This window comes from Tasmannia lanceolata, unplaced genomic scaffold (genome assembly GCF_043159265.1).
Source record: "Tasmannia lanceolata isolate RefF3 unplaced genomic scaffold, GAP_Taslan_0.1 ptg000016l, whole genome shotgun sequence".
NCBI classification, from domain to species: domain Eukaryota; kingdom Viridiplantae; phylum Streptophyta; class Magnoliopsida; order Canellales; family Winteraceae; genus Tasmannia; species Tasmannia lanceolata.
The window spans coordinates 7294520-7311351 of NW_027518693.1; the positions used below are offsets into that span (position 1 = coordinate 7294520).

General features: G+C 41.3%; 2 pseudogenes; both read left to right on the plus strand.

The window, feature by feature from the left end:
- Positions 1–6526: 6526 nt before the first annotated feature.
- Positions 6527–7957, plus strand: LOC143849139 (malonyl-coenzyme A:anthocyanin 3-O-glucoside-6''-O-malonyltransferase pseudogene; annotated as a pseudogene).
- A 5606-nt stretch (positions 7958–13563) lies between these two features.
- LOC143848650 (malonyl-coenzyme A:anthocyanin 3-O-glucoside-6''-O-malonyltransferase pseudogene) lies at positions 13564–15259 on the plus strand (annotated as a pseudogene).
- Positions 15260–16832: the final 1573 nt, after the last annotated feature.

Sequence of the window (16832 nt, forward strand, 5' to 3'; positions counted from 1 at the left end):
TCGACTCGGACTCGTAGAAATAGGAACCCTTATCCTCTCATAGTAAGCAAAAAGACCTCCTATCTTTCTAACTCTGTTTAGAGAATATCAGATCCTTGGGTGTGTGGTAGATTAGGTATGTATGCTGTCAAGACTGTGTTTCTTGGATTTTACGTAAGAAATCCAAGTTTTAGAAATCTCACCCCATCGCGAGATTTCTATAACCACGAAACAGGACGATCGACGGATGGAAAGAAGGGCGTGAAATTTGAAATCGACGGACAGGAGGAGACTTCCGCTTATCCAAACTGCCCCTAAACAGTCCTACCCAAATCAAACAACTGAGAAATCAAAGCTAATTTATTCTATTCCATATGGGACTCATAAGTACCTAAGAAGCTAAAATTAGCAACTAACCTAAAATTAGTGACTGAGGTTTCCATCATTATCACTTTCATCATTATCTTTAGGGCGGTGATAAATTCGCACCCCCTCTAGGATAACAGGAGAAAATGCAGCGGACTTTAACGCTTTATGACGTTCAAGGGGTGAGAATTAGCCTACATGGGCCTTCACTCCTTATTATAACAGGTTTCCTTCCATGAAACCAAGACTAATCAAGTCCCTAAATTATCACAACCTCATCACCCTATCTTTATCCTTTGGGTGTTCACTTCCTTATTCTAATAGATTTCCTTCTAAGAAACAGAGATTAATCAAATACTTAAATTATCACAACCCGTCAATTAATTAAAACAGAAGAGAAGAAACATGGACGTTGACTCCCTTTTGCCGAATCTCTCAAACAATGTAGCTCTGCAATGTATTGCTAGAGTCCCTCGATCCTCCCACCCAATGTATTGCTAGAGTCCCTCGATCCTCCCACCCAAATCTCTCACTAGTATGCCAATCATGGCGCTCTCTCCTTCGCTTCCCTCTCTTTTTCACCACTCGATTCCAACTCAATTGTACTGAGCAATTCCTCTACATTGAGATTACATGCCTTGGTTGTTCATCCAATTGGTTCATCCTCGATCAATATCGTGGAAACCTTAGAAAACTCTACCTACTGCCTCACATCCGCAACTGTTGTCTTGGCTCAATCTCTCTTCATTTTGAGAGGTTCAACGAAAGGAATTCCATCATCGAACGTCTGGATTTTTAACGCTCGTAGAGTGAAAGTTTTCGATCCGAAGCGGGTTTCGTGGGGTCATGTTTCGAAGGAGCTTGATTTGGCGTGGAAGATGAGAGGTGCTGTTGTTGATGGGATTTTTTATTGCTATGTTGTTAATGAGAAGATATGGGGTTATAATTGGGAAGATAATAAATGGAAACAGTTGAAGGGAATGGAGTTGAAATTGTCGAGGTTCTGTGATGCACACTTTTCAAATTTTGGGGGGAGATTGTTGGTATTTACAGAGAGAAAGAGGGATCGAATGTTGGATGTTACTTGTGAAGAGGTTGAGGTACGCAGAGAGAGCTCCGGAGAGTTGCAGGGTTCGGCGGTATGGTCAAAGCATATTCTAACATATTCGAGGGAGTATTCAATATTTAATTGCTTCACAATTGAATTGTGATGGGAAGAGAGCACCTTTAGAATCCTCCTCCTCCTCTACAATGTTATGATACTCGTCTATGCCTTTTTTTGGTATGATTGGCTGAGGTTCGGTTTCTTGACATTGGCATTAGCAAATTCAGGGACCAAATAGAAGCCAAGTTAGGGGTAGAAGGTAATTCTTCTAACATAATATCTTGGGCTCAAGGCATAAGCATTGGACCTTGGAGATTAGCTAAGTTAGGGGTAGAAGGTTCTGTGATGCACACTGAGGACCTTTGCTCTGATACCATGTGAAACAGCCAATTACTCCAAATGCTTAAGCTGTTGGAGATGGAGTTATTTAATCTTTTTTACTTTAACAACATGGACAACAATTTTCCTTAAAAAGTAACAATCCCATTCATTAAACTAAACATACATCCACCCATGGGGACTAGGTGTTTCCCAACTAAGTACAGCACAGAGCACAGAGAAACAGAACTTTATCCCACTGGCTTAGCTTCCATAGTAAAGGCAGTTGGAGAAAACACTATGATGGTAATGTTAGGATTATAATTACCAAAGGTGTCCATAGTAAAAGTCATTGATGCTGATCTATCAGTGGGCCAAGTCCGATTGAGTGGCCAGTTGGAGCAAAGATTGTTGGTCAATATAAACAATGGTTAATGTTGATCATGAGAAGCTAAAACTACAAATACAGAGGAGAAAACACCAGAGTAGTTATTTATAAACACAGTTTACATGTTCTATAAAGAACACTGCTAATCACAACTCTACTAACTTGAAACTGAGCTTGATTGATTGCTTCATGGGATCCAATACCAGTTGGAGTTCTGCAAAATGTGCACTGGTTGGGTTGAGAAGGCAATGCAGCAGGGACTTCCTGAAATCTGCTGAGGAGAGGAATAATGGAAAGTTGCGGCAATGATTTTTGGTAATTGGTAATCAGTGGCCCATTAGATGGCCCTTATGCAATACCAGTTGGTGTTTTCAAGGGCACCAAGGGAGTCCAAGAAATTTTGTGTTGAACATAAAGCCTTCACCCTTATGTCCTCAACAAATTGAATGTGTGCTATGGATCTAGATGAAATATGTTGGTATATACGATTTTCTTAATACTCTCTGTCTCTCCCTCTCCTGCAATATTGAGATGACCATTAACAGAAAAAAAAACCATTCAAAATGCCTCTCCACTTCTCATTTTCATCTCCCAGGTGAGTAACATCTGGCTGACTTAAACCCTTCTCAGGTGAGTAACATCTTGCTTACTTAAACAAACGCCACCTGTGAAGAAGAAATTATTTGGGTTTTATCATTTTGATCCTCCAATTGACTTAGATTTGGGTGTTTCTCTTTCAGCTAGAGAGAACAGAGGCATGGAGCTCTTTTGCATTGAGCGAAAGAAAGGTGTAATCGTGAATGTCGGCCCAGGCTCCACCATTGTTATACCTTCACATCCACTTTATGCCTTTTATGCTTCCACACAGGAAAATGGGCATATTTGTGGACAAGTTGTGTTTGTCCATTTTTCCCCATTTTTCCCTCCACTGTTGCATGGGTTAGGATGATCCTATTGGGCTGATTTTTTGTGGACACCCTATCTAGGTAAGGGCCTTTCAAATGAATGGTTTGGATCACCCCAAAAATGTGGGCCCCACTGTTTTTAACCCGACCGAGTAGATAAGCTTATCTACTCGACCGAGTACGCACACCTTTCCCTTTCCGTATATGGGTTTCATTATAATATATGAGGTCTTTTGATGTAGTTTCATTTCTTGATTGGAGATAATGAGCTATAGAGATCTGATAAGAAGAAGGATAAATGAAGCTCTCAGAGCCTAGATGGAAAAGTTTCTTCCGTTTCAAATCTGTTTTAAATGTACTTGAAATTTTTATGAAGAATCCATCTTATTGTTGTGCCATCTTCAGTCCTCTCTTGTAACCATTAGATTGTCAATCCACGGTTCGGATTCTACCCGATCCACTTTTGATTGTTGCGACGCGAGTAGACGTGATCCGACGATCCTCATTGCACCGCCGAAAACCTCGGATTACACCAATCTTGATCGAATGGACCAGATCCAATATGGAAAATTTAAGCACTCCAATCGACAATGCGAAGAGCAAAGTGTAAAGTGCGCCAAAAAGTGCCCTATAGCCAACTGCACATGCCGCGTGCGTGCACGGACCGTCCCGCAGGTCCACCATTTGCCAAAACTCATTTTGCAACAAAGCAAGAGGGAAGTGAGAAAAGCATTATATACCGCTCACCAACTTTCTAATGTGGGGCCATTCCCAAAGCATTTTTCACCTGTTTTCAAGAGCACCTACTTTACAAATAAATACATATTTTCAAAACCTTTTCAAAATCACTTTTATTTTGAAAATATTCTAACATAATAATGGGTAGAAAGAATGAGATCCATGACATAAACACAACTGATTAAAGCATGAATATGAAAGAGAGCTAAAAGATTGATAAAGAATAAAAACAAGAAGTAGAAGTAGGAAAAAGGATTGATGATGAAGGTAACCAAGAACTGGAAACAAGTAGTAGCATCTAGAACTAGAAAAGAACCCAAAACAGTGAGTAGTAACTAGAACCAGAAAGCATCTAAATGCCTTTGACAACAAGACCTATGACATCACGCCAAGGGCTTCCCAAGGCAATCTATATTAGAAGTTTTCTAAGTAGTTGTTTCCAAGATTTGGATCTTCTAAAGCATGTATTTCCATGTTTTAGAGCTACTAAAGTTGTGGCCTTGGATATTAAGCAACCTTTCATCTCTATAGGGTAATCCCTTAACTTTAGAAGCATTTGGAGAAGGAACGTTCACTAAAATTGGACTTTCTAATTTGAGTGGAAAAGCCAAACGAATTTAGGCAACTAAGGGAAGTTCTATGAGAGCTTTTTGCCTATGAAAGAGATCCTTGATCCCTTTTCCTACCACCACAACTTGAGAGCTCATCGAGAGAAGGAGAGTTCACCTTAAGAGAGGTTTCCCATAACCGGTGCTTTGCAAAGGAAGAGAAGAGCGAAGGGGCATTTTTAGGCCTTCACTGTGCTTAGAAAAGATCGAATAAACGGCGACCCATGGTGAAAGGTACATCAAACCCATCTCGTTAAAATCAAGTTTTTCTTTGCTTTTCATTACCAAAGATCCAAAGGGATCATAAATTATCACACCCTAAAACAATAGGCATCACATCCAAAAGTCTTTTTCCCCAACTTCAATCATACACTGGGTTTCCAAGTGGCATAGGACCATGCACATGTAAATCGCTTAAGGGGATCCACCAAATCAATGTTGTTGATTAAACATATATGCCATGTGCGACACCATCTAAAAATGTTGCCTGTCGTTGGATCAAATATCGAGAGCCGCACGATGAGTAATAAATAGGATAAATGCTAAGAAGATATACGTGTGCCACGTGGACATGATCATGTCCATTGATACGGCAAAATGCGTTCCTCCCACTCTGATTGGATGATCCTACCGCCTGATCATAAGGCCTCATTTAGTGTTCCACTAAGAAGAGCTACACCGCAGATTTTTTGTCTGGAGTTTATGCAATGGCTGAGATCTATCGGTAATGGGACATGGCTTATTAGGACTGCTCCATGATAGTTCACAAGATCAATGGTCTTGACTAACACACATGACCCCAGGTGGGACAGAGAGAATAGAATGTGATGACGATGTTTGCCGTTGGGCTCTTTAGTAATTGACCACTTTATGGGTCCATTAGTAAGACAAGAGAGATTCATGAAAAAAAACAGTAGAAATAGGAATCTTTTGAAAAAAATGCAGAACCTATTTTTAGTAAAATACCCCTAAAATAATACTTAAAATTATTAAAAAAAAACTACGTAAACAAGGAATTGCTTTGCTAGGGACCACCTAGAAAGGCATTTTGCGGCTCGCTGTTGCATGTGAGTGCACGCACCTCAGATGAATTAAATGAATAAGACAAAATCTGTTGAAAAGTGAGCCTGTGGCTGCTCTCACATGCAACAGCCATGCATGGTCCCTAGCAAATCCCATATATATTATGAAAAAAGGATTTGTAGGCTCCTTTTCTAAAAGTTGCTTATGCGTACTGCTGATCAGATCCGGATAGAACTTAATATCCTTCAAGCCATGTTTAGGGTTTTGTTGATTTTTTGTAGTACTCCCATCTTAGATGCCATGCCTAGCAACCATGAATTTTTTTTCATGAGGAGTGTGTGAGAAGTGGCTAAAAAACCAGGAAAAAATCAATCATATGTTGGGTGGATGGTCTTTTCTTACACTCCTCATTCATTCCCTCTCTTGTCTATCAATCTCCCACCCTCCCTCACCATTGGGTAAGCTAATACTCCAAGGAAAAAAAAAAACATGGTAGTCAAACGTGCCCTACATGTCTTCATATGTTCATCACCATTGATACCGACAATGAATTTGTCTAACCAAATATATGTGGTTCTTCAATGATTCATGCACATCACGAACAAGAAAACAACTCCAAAAATGGAACTCCAGGTTGGTAAGACGCCTACAATGACGAAAATAACCTTAAGTTTAAGTGGGTTGTCGTGAGCAAAATCTAACACGACTGGACGATTCTAACCCTTCGATCTGTAGAGGCTTTTTTGAAACACAAACTGAACTGGCTACGTATTTTTCGCACCTGGCAGGGTTGAATTGTGCAATGAGGAATGGATTTTGCTCCATAATGAGCTCTGAAGGTAGTTTTTTTCCTATTATTTTCCTACAACTAACATTATTGTAGTGTAAAAAACTCTACATCTACCACTTATTTCTAGTGGCTGTCGTCTTGCACACTTTTATTTTACTTGAATGTCGAGGAAGGACGGACAGAGAGGCCCCGACATTTGAGAGGCGATACAAACAATAAGAAGAAGAAAGCAACATAAAACACCAACCCATTAAGGGGGAGGAAGCTCTCTCTCTCTCTCTCTCTCTCTCTCTCTCTCTCTCTCTCATGGCTTCGCCCCACACGGTGCGAGTGCTCGAGCAGACTCAAGTCTCTCCGCCACTTGACTCAGTCGCCGACACCTCCGTCATGCTCACCTTCTTCGACATCATATGGCTGCAATCAACCCCAGTCCAACTAGTCTTCTTTTACGAACACCCACTCCCCACAACTCACTTCCTACAAACCACCCTTCCCAACCTTAAAAACTCCCTCTCCCTCTCTCTCCAACTCTTCTACCCTCTCGCCGGAAATCTCACTCTCTCCCCACAGACAGGCCACCACGAAATCCGTTACATAAACGGCGACTCAGTCTCTTTAACCGTAGTCGAGTCGGATTCCAATTTCTACAAACTCACTACAAACCACCCCCGTGATGTAATAGAATTCCATCCTCTAGTCCCTCCTCTTCAAACCACCTCAAGCACCGAAAAAATTCCAGTACTAGCTTTGCAAGTCACTGTATTTCCCAATGCGGGCATCTGTATCGGAATGTCGATACACCATGCAGCTGCTGATGGGAGAAGCATGACTCATTTCAGGAAATCCTGGGCGTCCATCTGTCGATCCGGTGGAGATCTCTCGCTTATTACATCGCCACCGATCATTGATCGGACGGTGGCGGCACGTTTCAAAGAGATCCAGAGAAAATACTTCTTAGAGCTGGAAAAACTTAATGTGAGAGATAGACCGGAAGGGTCCGAAGTGAAGAAGAGTGAAGACCAAGAGGTGGTTCGAGCCACATTCGTCCTGGCTTGGTCTGATATCGATAGGCTCAGGCAGTGGGTCTTGGCCCGAGTCGAACCGAGTCAGAAAGGGTGCCATTACTCGTCGTTCGTGCTAACGTACGCATATGTGTGGGTTTGCCTAGTCAGACTTCGAAAGATCGCCGGGGACAAAAAAGTCCATGCAGTATTTGCTGTTGATTGTAGGGCCCGCTTGGACCCACCGCTACCGTCTGCGTATTTCGGGAATTGTATCAGCGTGTGTTTTGCCGAGTCAAAGGCGAGTGAACTCGGTGGAGAGAACGGGTTGGTGATCGGGTCGGAAGCGATTCGGAAAGCGATACTGGGACTGAACGGGGACGTTTTGAAAGATGCTGAATTTTGGCCTCGGAAATATTTATCTTTATCGGGCGAGTTGTTATTAACGGTGGCCGGTTCGCCGAGATTTCGGGCCTACGAGACGGATTTCGGATGGGGTGGGCCCAAGAAGATTGAGGTGATGTCGATAGAGAGATCAGGTGCCATGTCACTCGTAGAGACAAGAGACGAAGAAGGTGGGGTCGAGGTTGGGCTGGCTTTACTAAAACAAGAACATGTTGATTTTGCTTCCATCTTTGAAGAGGGTCTCAAAGTTCTTACTTAGAGTTGCACTTTGGGTTTCAATTGCACCCAATTACATATCTTCCGTTGTGATATCCACATGCCTATCGCATGTTTTCATCTTCAAAGGATCGTTGTTTCATTTTTCCACGGAAAAAAGAAAAAAGAAAAAAAACGTGTAGAAATACAAATGGGACCACATATTCTATAATCCAAACCCTTGATCTGTTCGGCATTGCATTGGATTGGCTCCTATATTTGTATTCTATTTGTACCCTCGCTCGCTCCATCTTAGATTTTTCATGGTTTTAAATTGTCTTGTTGAACGTTGTTAAGCCCAAAATTAGTAACAGATGAAGCAGTGACAAAGGAGCTGATCATGGACTAGTTGCTGAACCGATTAAAGGATTGAGTCCTGCACAGAAGAACACAAGGTCAGAAGACCAACCTGGAGTCATAGCTCCGGATGGGCCCTTCGACACTCAAGTCAGTAATGGACACAAAGAGGAGAAATCAAAGCTAGGGATGATGACTTTTTAGGGATTCGGTCCCCTACCTTGGCATTTGTGAAGGCTATTTATAATGAGGGTCCTAGGCATTGAATTACCTTTTTACCCCTGGGACAGGTGTCAGCTTATTAGTGGGCCAAACCCCATGTTTTCTTATTGGATTGCCTTTTTACCTCTGGGACAAGTGTCAACTTATTAGTGGGCCATCTTTTGGGCCACGTGTCGAGAGCTTATTGGAGTTTACTTTTTATACCCCATCAAACGTGAACATTTTTGTCGTTTTCTTTTTCTTTTTTATCACTGATTGTACGGCCCACACCATAGGATGATCCAAACCATCCATTTGATGGGCCACAATGTAAATAGGATGTGCCCTAAAAATCATTTCTATAGGATGATCCCAACCCTCTAATCTATAGAGGTTTCCATAATATACAGTTCCTCTATAGTTTGGAGAGCTATGATCATCCTATGGAAATGATTTTTTGGGCACAACCTATTTACATTGTGGACCATTAAATGGACGGTTTGGATCATCCTAGGGTGTGGACCATACAATGCTTTTTAAAAAATGATAGACTATACATGCCTAAACCATATAAACACTCCAAAAATGAGAGTTGCAAATTGTGGGTTTCACCTTATGCATGGGTTTGGGGTGTATGGCTATTATACAACAACTATTCTCTCGGCCCCTCGAGCAAATTCCTGGCTCCGTCGCTGGTCCCATTACCCCCACCATTGGGAGAAGGGGAAAGGTGACAATGGCGTCATTCCATTTCCCTTCACTTAAAATTGTAACACCACTAATTTTATGATCCAGGATTGTAAAATCATGGATTTTATAAGCTAAAACATGGATTGTACATTTTCAGGATTCTAAACTCCCAGTTTTAGCTTATAAAATCCAGGCTTAAGCTTACAAAATATTGGTTTAAGCATGTAAAATCCAGGATTATAAAATCCATGTATCCAACCGGTTCCAGACTGTCCACATATCTTAGTTTTTTCTTTCCTATTTAAGGGTTATTACCTTCTCATATTGTTGGGAAGTTCAGTTCAGAGTTTAGACGTCATTCGGTCCACCTCACTTCCAGGCAGGTGGTGCATATACATATGCTAGTATGGTCCAAGATAGTAAACTATTAACCAAACATTGAACAAAACTAATTCTTAGATAGTACAATGTTGAGCAAACCATGGACAGAAATAATCCTAGGATAAAAAAATAGTGTCAATAAACTAAAGATAAATTTGATACAGGGAAATTGATAAATTTGATACAGGGAAATCTATTGGCAATATTTTATCCTGGACAAGGTCTTATTCAATGAAAACTTATCCTGGAATCAAACAGACCATAGATGATAGAACCATATTCTACATTTTCAAGGACAATTGTAACCCTATGGCCCTAAATTATTTTTTCTACATTAATATTATTTCGTTGATCTTTTTAGTAATTGTTTTTTTTTTTTTTCATGAAGAAGAAGAAGAAGAAAGAGTATTTTATTCACAAAACATAGTGACTTACTAGTTTCTTTTAGGCCATGTCTGGCAACGAGGAATTTTTTGTTGGGTATATAGTATAGCCCTATGTATGTTCTAATATAAGCACAATAGGATAATGGACCGGTGTAGTGGGCCTACATGGGCTAGAGCTTATTAACATGTTATAACCCTAGGGTATCTCTATATATAGGGGCTGAGGCAACAATATAGGTATTCCAAACTAGATACCTAGGGTGTATTGCTTTAAACAACCTTTGCTTAACCTAACAATCTTTAAGCAATACACAAAGAAAACAAGGGTCGAGGGTCGATCTCCTCTTTTTTTCTCCTTGCCGCTGATTCCACATCATCGCCGGTTGGGGATTTTTTGAGAGAAATCAAAACAATCGTCGTTCTGAGCTTCTTGCCGCGGATACCATCTTGCCTCCAGTTTAACTACTGTCGCCGGTTGATCTCCTTGCCGCCGGTTTAATTGCTTGCCGTAGGTTGATCTCCTTGCCGCCGGTTTACTTGCTTGCCACCGGATTGCACACACCGCCGGTTGGAGATTTTGGGAATAATAATATAAAAAGGGGAGAAAAGAAGGGCGAGAAATCAGAAACTCGAACTGGTTTTTTCGCAACTGGTTTCACATCAGTTCTTGCAATCAATTTTCGAATCGGTTTTCCGAATCGGTTTTTCGCCATCATTTTTTCAATCGGTAGCGATTCTTGTTGTCGGAGATCAATTCGGTTCTTGCGATTGGTTCACGACTCGGTTCTCGGATTTGGTTAGCGATTTGGTTCTCGGATTTGGTTTGCGATTCGGTTTTCGCGATTTGCAATCAGGTGCACTCTTTCCTATTTTTACTTTCATCTATATTATACAATGGATAAGAATGCAATTCCGTTTGAGATGATCAAACTTCAATCCTTTGGTGGGTCCGAATTTAATTCATGGAAGCGAAAATCTCAATTTGGTTTAAAATATTTGAATTGTTTCTACACTGTTTTGAGTACTTTTGCTGATACGGTTGAAGATGTTGATGAAACTCAATAGCTTAGGGATGGAGATTTCTGCAAAAACTATTTGTTGAATTGTCTTTCAGACCGTCTTGCAGAAATTTATAGCAAGTTTAAAACTGCTAAAGAAATCTGGGATAATTTAGATGCTTAATTCAAAAAGGAGAAGGAATTGTCTAAGACTTATCTTGTAGACAAATTCATGGATTTCAAGTTTCAAGAAGACAAGGAAATCAATCCTCAGGTGACTGATCATGAGAATTTGAGATCTAAATTGAACAATGAGAAAATTGTTATATATGATCATTTTCTTGTGGGTGCAATCATATATAAACAACCATCTGCATGACACTCTTTCAAAACTGAAATGTACGAAAAAAAGGTGCAAGTGAGACTGGATGATCTCAAACGATTCATTCGAATTGAAGATGAGAATCGTGCTATGAATAACTTGGAGATGGTTAGACAGCAACAGTCTGCTGCTAACGCGGTAACAAATCCCAAGAAATTTTGTCAGAAATCAAAGTCACCTAGAAGTGAACCCAAGTTGGAGGCCAAAAAGACTATCTCTAGGAAAAAGAAGAGCAAGTGCTACAACTGTGAAAATGGGGTCATTTTGCGACAGATTGTAGGCTACCTAAGTAAACTAAATCTGACACACTATAGAATGAAGCTAATATGTTGGTGAGCAAGGCTAAGCCTAATAGTTTTGTTGCTATGTTGGGCAACGGTAAGGCCAGTACTTCTTCAGATTGGTGGTTAGATACAGGAGCTACGTATCATGTTTGCAACTCCAAGAAACTACTTGTTAATGTTGTTGAAGCAAATGAGACTGTTACAGTGGCTAGTGGAGCAGAGGCGGATGTGATTCACACTTGTACTGCGAACTTGACCCTTTTTCCAGGTAAACTACTAACTTTGAAAGATGTTAAAGTAGTTCCTTCTCTTCAGAAGAATTTAATTTCCATTAGTCTTTAAGACAATGCTGGTATGTGTACTTTTTTTTTTGTGGTAGTGTAACTTTGTCTGTTAACTCTTATTACTTTGGCTATGCATTCTTGATCGATGGTATGTATAGATTGAGTTTAGCAAATTAAACAATTAGTCAGGTTAGTTCAACTCTTATTGATCCTAAATTATTACGCAGTAGATTGAGGTATTTGAACTATAGGAAAATGGTACTTACTAAAACTCATAATATCCCTTTATAGACATCGATTAAATTTGACAGATTTGAGGTGTGTGCACAAACTAAGATCACTAGAAAATATTTTCGTTTACTAAACGAGCCGAGCCGAGCTCGAGCTTTGTTGAATTTTGGCGAGCGGAACACGATCCCAAAAAAAAGCTCATCACGAACATGAGCCGAGCCTCAAACTAAGCGAGTCGAGCACGAACACCCCAATGTTCGAGTCAGCTCGGCTCGTTTGCAGCCCAAAGTTTTTTGTTACGTGGTTTTTTGGTCTTTTCTTACACTCATCATTTATTCCCTCTCTTGTCTATCAATCTCCCATCCTCCCTCTCCACTGGGTAAACTAATAATCTAAGGAAAAAAAATACATGGCAGTCAAACGTGCCGTACATGTCTTCATATGTTCATCACTACTGACACCGACAAAGAATTTGTCTAACTAAATATATGTGGTTCTTCAATGATTCATGAACTTCACGAACAGGAAAACAACTCCGTTTCATTAACAAGACCGGTTCCCTCTTCCTAGCAGCTCTCCAAGAAAAACATGCATGACTGTCGTCTTTTTCTTTCCTATCAACTGACATTTATTGTACAGATAGGAATGACGGACAGATAGGCCCCTACTCTAAATCTGCCACTTATTTCTTGTGGCTGTCGTCGTTAGACCTGGCAAACGGGTGGGTCGGGCCAGGTCAACCCGTGGGTGATGCGGGTGCGGGTAACACGGGTCGGTCAGGAGATGACCCGCATTTTTGCAGGTCAGAATTTTGGTGACCCCCGTGGCCCGCGGGTGGGCCGGGTCAACCCGCGACTCACCCGCAAATTCAAAGAGTTTATTTTGAAAAATATTATCCCTGGATTTTGATGAGGGGGGTATGGCCGGCACCGTGGGATGATCCAAACCGTCCATTAGATGGCCCACAGCCTAAATAGGTTGTGCCCCAAAAATCATTTCAATAGGTTGATCCTAACCCTCCGATCTATAGAGGGTTAGGATCAAGTGATCAACCCTCTAACATTCAAATCGGAGGGTTGGGATCAACCTATGGTGCTAGCCACAACCTATTTATATTCTATGGTGCCAACCATAACCTATTTAGGCATCAAACCCTTAAAAAATAGATTAGCATGACAAAATCACCATCCTTTGCATTAGAAAAAAAAGCCATCTAACTAGATTAGCATAACAAAATCACCACCCTTTAAAAAGCCAAGTGACTTGCGGGTGCCCGCGGGTTGACCCGACCCGACCCTACCCGTGTTTTTGCGGGTTGGGTCACCCGCGGATTAGTTTTGACGGGTCACTAAAACTCAGACCTGTGCCCGCAAATTTGCGGGTGGGTCGGGTCGACCGCGGGCATTGGTCGCTTTTGCCCGGTCTAGTCGTCGTGCACTCCTAATTTGAATATCCGAAAGGAAGGACAGACAGATAGGCCCCACTCTTTTATTATATTTCATCTATATATTATTATCTCTTCTTCTCTCTCTCTCTCTCTCGTCTCGTCATGGCTTCGCCCCACACGGTGCAAGTGCTCGAGCAGACTCGAGTCTCTCCGCCACCCGGCTCGGTCGCCAACACCTCCGTCATGCTCACCTTCTTCGACGTCCTATGGCTGCAATCAACCCCACTCCAAATAGTCTTCTTTTACGAACACCCACTTCCCACAACTCACTTCCTACAAACCACCCTTCCCAACCTTAAAAACTCCCTCTCCCTCTCTCTCCAACTCTTCTACCCTCTCGCCGGAAATCTTATTCTCTCCCCACAAACAGGCCATAGCCACCACGAGATCCGTTACATAAACGGTGACTCGGTCTCTTTAACTTTAGCCGAGTCGGATTCTGATTTCTACAAACTCACTACAAACCACCCCCGAGATGTAACACAATTCCATCCTCTAGTCCCTCCTCTTCAAACCACCTCAAGCAACGAAAAAATTCCAGTTCTTGCCTTGCAAGTCACTGTATTTCCCAATGCGGGCATCTCTATCGGAATGTCGATACACCATGCAGCTGCTGATGGGAGCAGCATGACCCATTTCAGGAAATCCTGGGCGTCCATCTGTCGATCCGGTGGAGATCTCTCGCTTATTACATCGCCACCGATCATTGATCGGACGGTGACGGCACGTTTCAAAGAGATCCAGAGAAATTACTTCTTAGAGCTGGAAAAACTTAAGGTGACATATAGACCTGAAGGGTCCGAGGTAAAGAAGAGTGAAGACCAAGAGGTGGTTCGAGCCACATTTGTCCTGGCTCCGTCTGATATCGATAGGCTCAGGCAGTGGGTCTTGGCCCGAGTCGAACCGGGTCATAAACTGACCCATTACTCGTCGTTCGTGCTAACGTACACATATGTGTGGGTTTGCCTAGTCAAACTTCGAAAGGTCGCGGGGGACAAAAATGTCCATGGTGCATTTGCTGTTGATTGTAGGGCCCGCTTGGACCCACCGCTACCGTCTGCGTATTTCGGGAACTGTATCGGCTTGTGTTTTGCCGAGTCAAAGGCGAGTGAACTCGGTGGAGAGAACGGGTTGGTGATCGGGTCGGAAGCAATTCGGAAAGCGATACTGGGACTGAACGGAGAGGTTTTGAAAGATGCCGAATTTTGGCCTCGGAAATATTTATCTTTATCGGGCGAGTTGTTATTAACGGTGGCCGGTTCGCCGAGATTTCGGGCCTACGAGACGGATTTCGGATGGGGTGGGCCCAAGAAGATTGAGTATGTATCGATAGAGAGAACAGGTGCCATGTGGCCCATGTCACTCGTAGAGACAAGAGACGAAGAAGGTGGGGTCGAGGTGGGGCTGGCTTTAACAAAACAAGAACATGTTGGTTTTGTTTCTATCTTTGAAGAGGGTCTCAAAGTTCTTACTTAGAGTTGAACTTTGTGTTTCAATTGCACCCAATTACATATCTTCCGTTGTGATATCCACACGCCTGTAGCATGTTTTCATCTTCAAACAAAGGACCGTTGTTTCATTTTTCCATGGAAAAAATGAAAGAATAAGCGTGTAGAAATACAAATGGGCCCACATATTCTATGATCCCAACCCTTGATCTGTTACGCGTTGCCATGGATAGGCTCCTATATTTGTAATTCTATTTGAGTATTTGTACCCTCGCTAAGCTCCATCTTGGAATTTTCATAGTTTGGAATTGTTTTGTTGAATGTGAACAATTTTTTTCCTTTTTTTTTTTATTTTTTTATCATTGATTGTTATCCCTTGCACCATAATTATTTGACCGTCACGTCAGATCAATTCTTTGGCTTAATTGGTAATCTGAGTTCAGTCCAACTTGGTGGGCAGTTCATTAATTGTGTTAGGAATAGTAGGGGTGTCATCGGATCCACCTATGTCTTAGTAAAGATCCATTCAAATCCCTTATTGGTCGGATCGGATTCGGAATGTTCTCCGGATCCTGCTTCTTGTGTCCCGGTCAAGTTCCATTCCAAATCGGACCGTCCATCGGAGTGTCCTAGTAGGTCCTACTTACAGAACAACAAAAATCTTAAACTTCTTCATTTGAATTGAACTCCAAAACATCCTCAATTCAGAAAAGAATTAGTCATCATATCTAATAACAACCCATGATTTTGATAAAGAATATGATTTATTGTTGAAAAGAACTCCAGTGTTCGATGGTGCGTAGGGGTGTTCCTTATTCGATTATAACCAAATAACCGAACCGAACCGAATTGGTTTGGTCGGTTCGGTTCGGTTTTTTTTCTTTTCGGTTCGGTTTCGGTTTTTTTTTTTTTTTTTTTTTAAATTCGGTTGTTCGGGTTCAATTTTAGTTATCTAAAAAAAAAATCGGTTAACCGAATAACTGAAATTATGGATAAAAACCATTATTTTTCCAAAAAAAATGCTATATGGTCACTCCGTATGATGATCAAAACCGTCTTTTTGATTTATCACAACTTAATTAGGTTGTGCTCAAAAAATCATTTCAATAGGATGATCCTAGCCCTCCGATCCATATCAAAATTTTGCTTTTTTTCCTATTTTTCTCCCACTATTCGGTTATAACCAAATAACCGAATTTTTAATCGGTTCGGTTTTTGGAAATTTCAGTTCGGTTTCGGTTATCGAAATTTGAAAACCGAAATTATTTCGGTTATCAAATTTCGGTCTATTCGGTTCGTTTATAACCGAACGAACACCCCTAATGGTGCGTGACGATAAAACTTTCTAGTAACTTAACTTTGTTGATAGTGAGTGGCAAGTTTACAGGAAGAAAAACCTATTGAGGAAATGAAGAGAAAAATATGTCTCAAAAAGGGGGGAAGTCAAAGTCATAAGCTAACATTTATGTCATTTTTATGAAATACCCCTCCTTTAAGACTTTCTATAAGAAATATTTTGAGGGTATTTTAGTGAAAGGACTTCGGATCGTGACTATCCGTCAGATTTTTTTTTACTTCGGATCACGATTCGAAATATTTTAGATCTTACAAAGAGGATCCAAAATATGTCCATGGATCCTTTTAGTGTGCCAAAATCCTGTCAATTAAGGTTCGGATTCGGTCTATCCATCGGACCATCTGGGTCCATTGACACCCCCGGAATAGTAATTAATTTGTCATGCTATTTTAGAGATACATAAGAAAGTCATTGTACACCTACACGAGTCGAGTCGGGTTTCTTTTTCTTTTTTTTATCTTTAAAACTGACCCCAGCCAAGATTTGATCGGGTTTTCCAACCTAAAACCTAACCCAACCCATGACCCATGATTGCCAGAGTTATTATCGGGTCGGGCCGATGCAG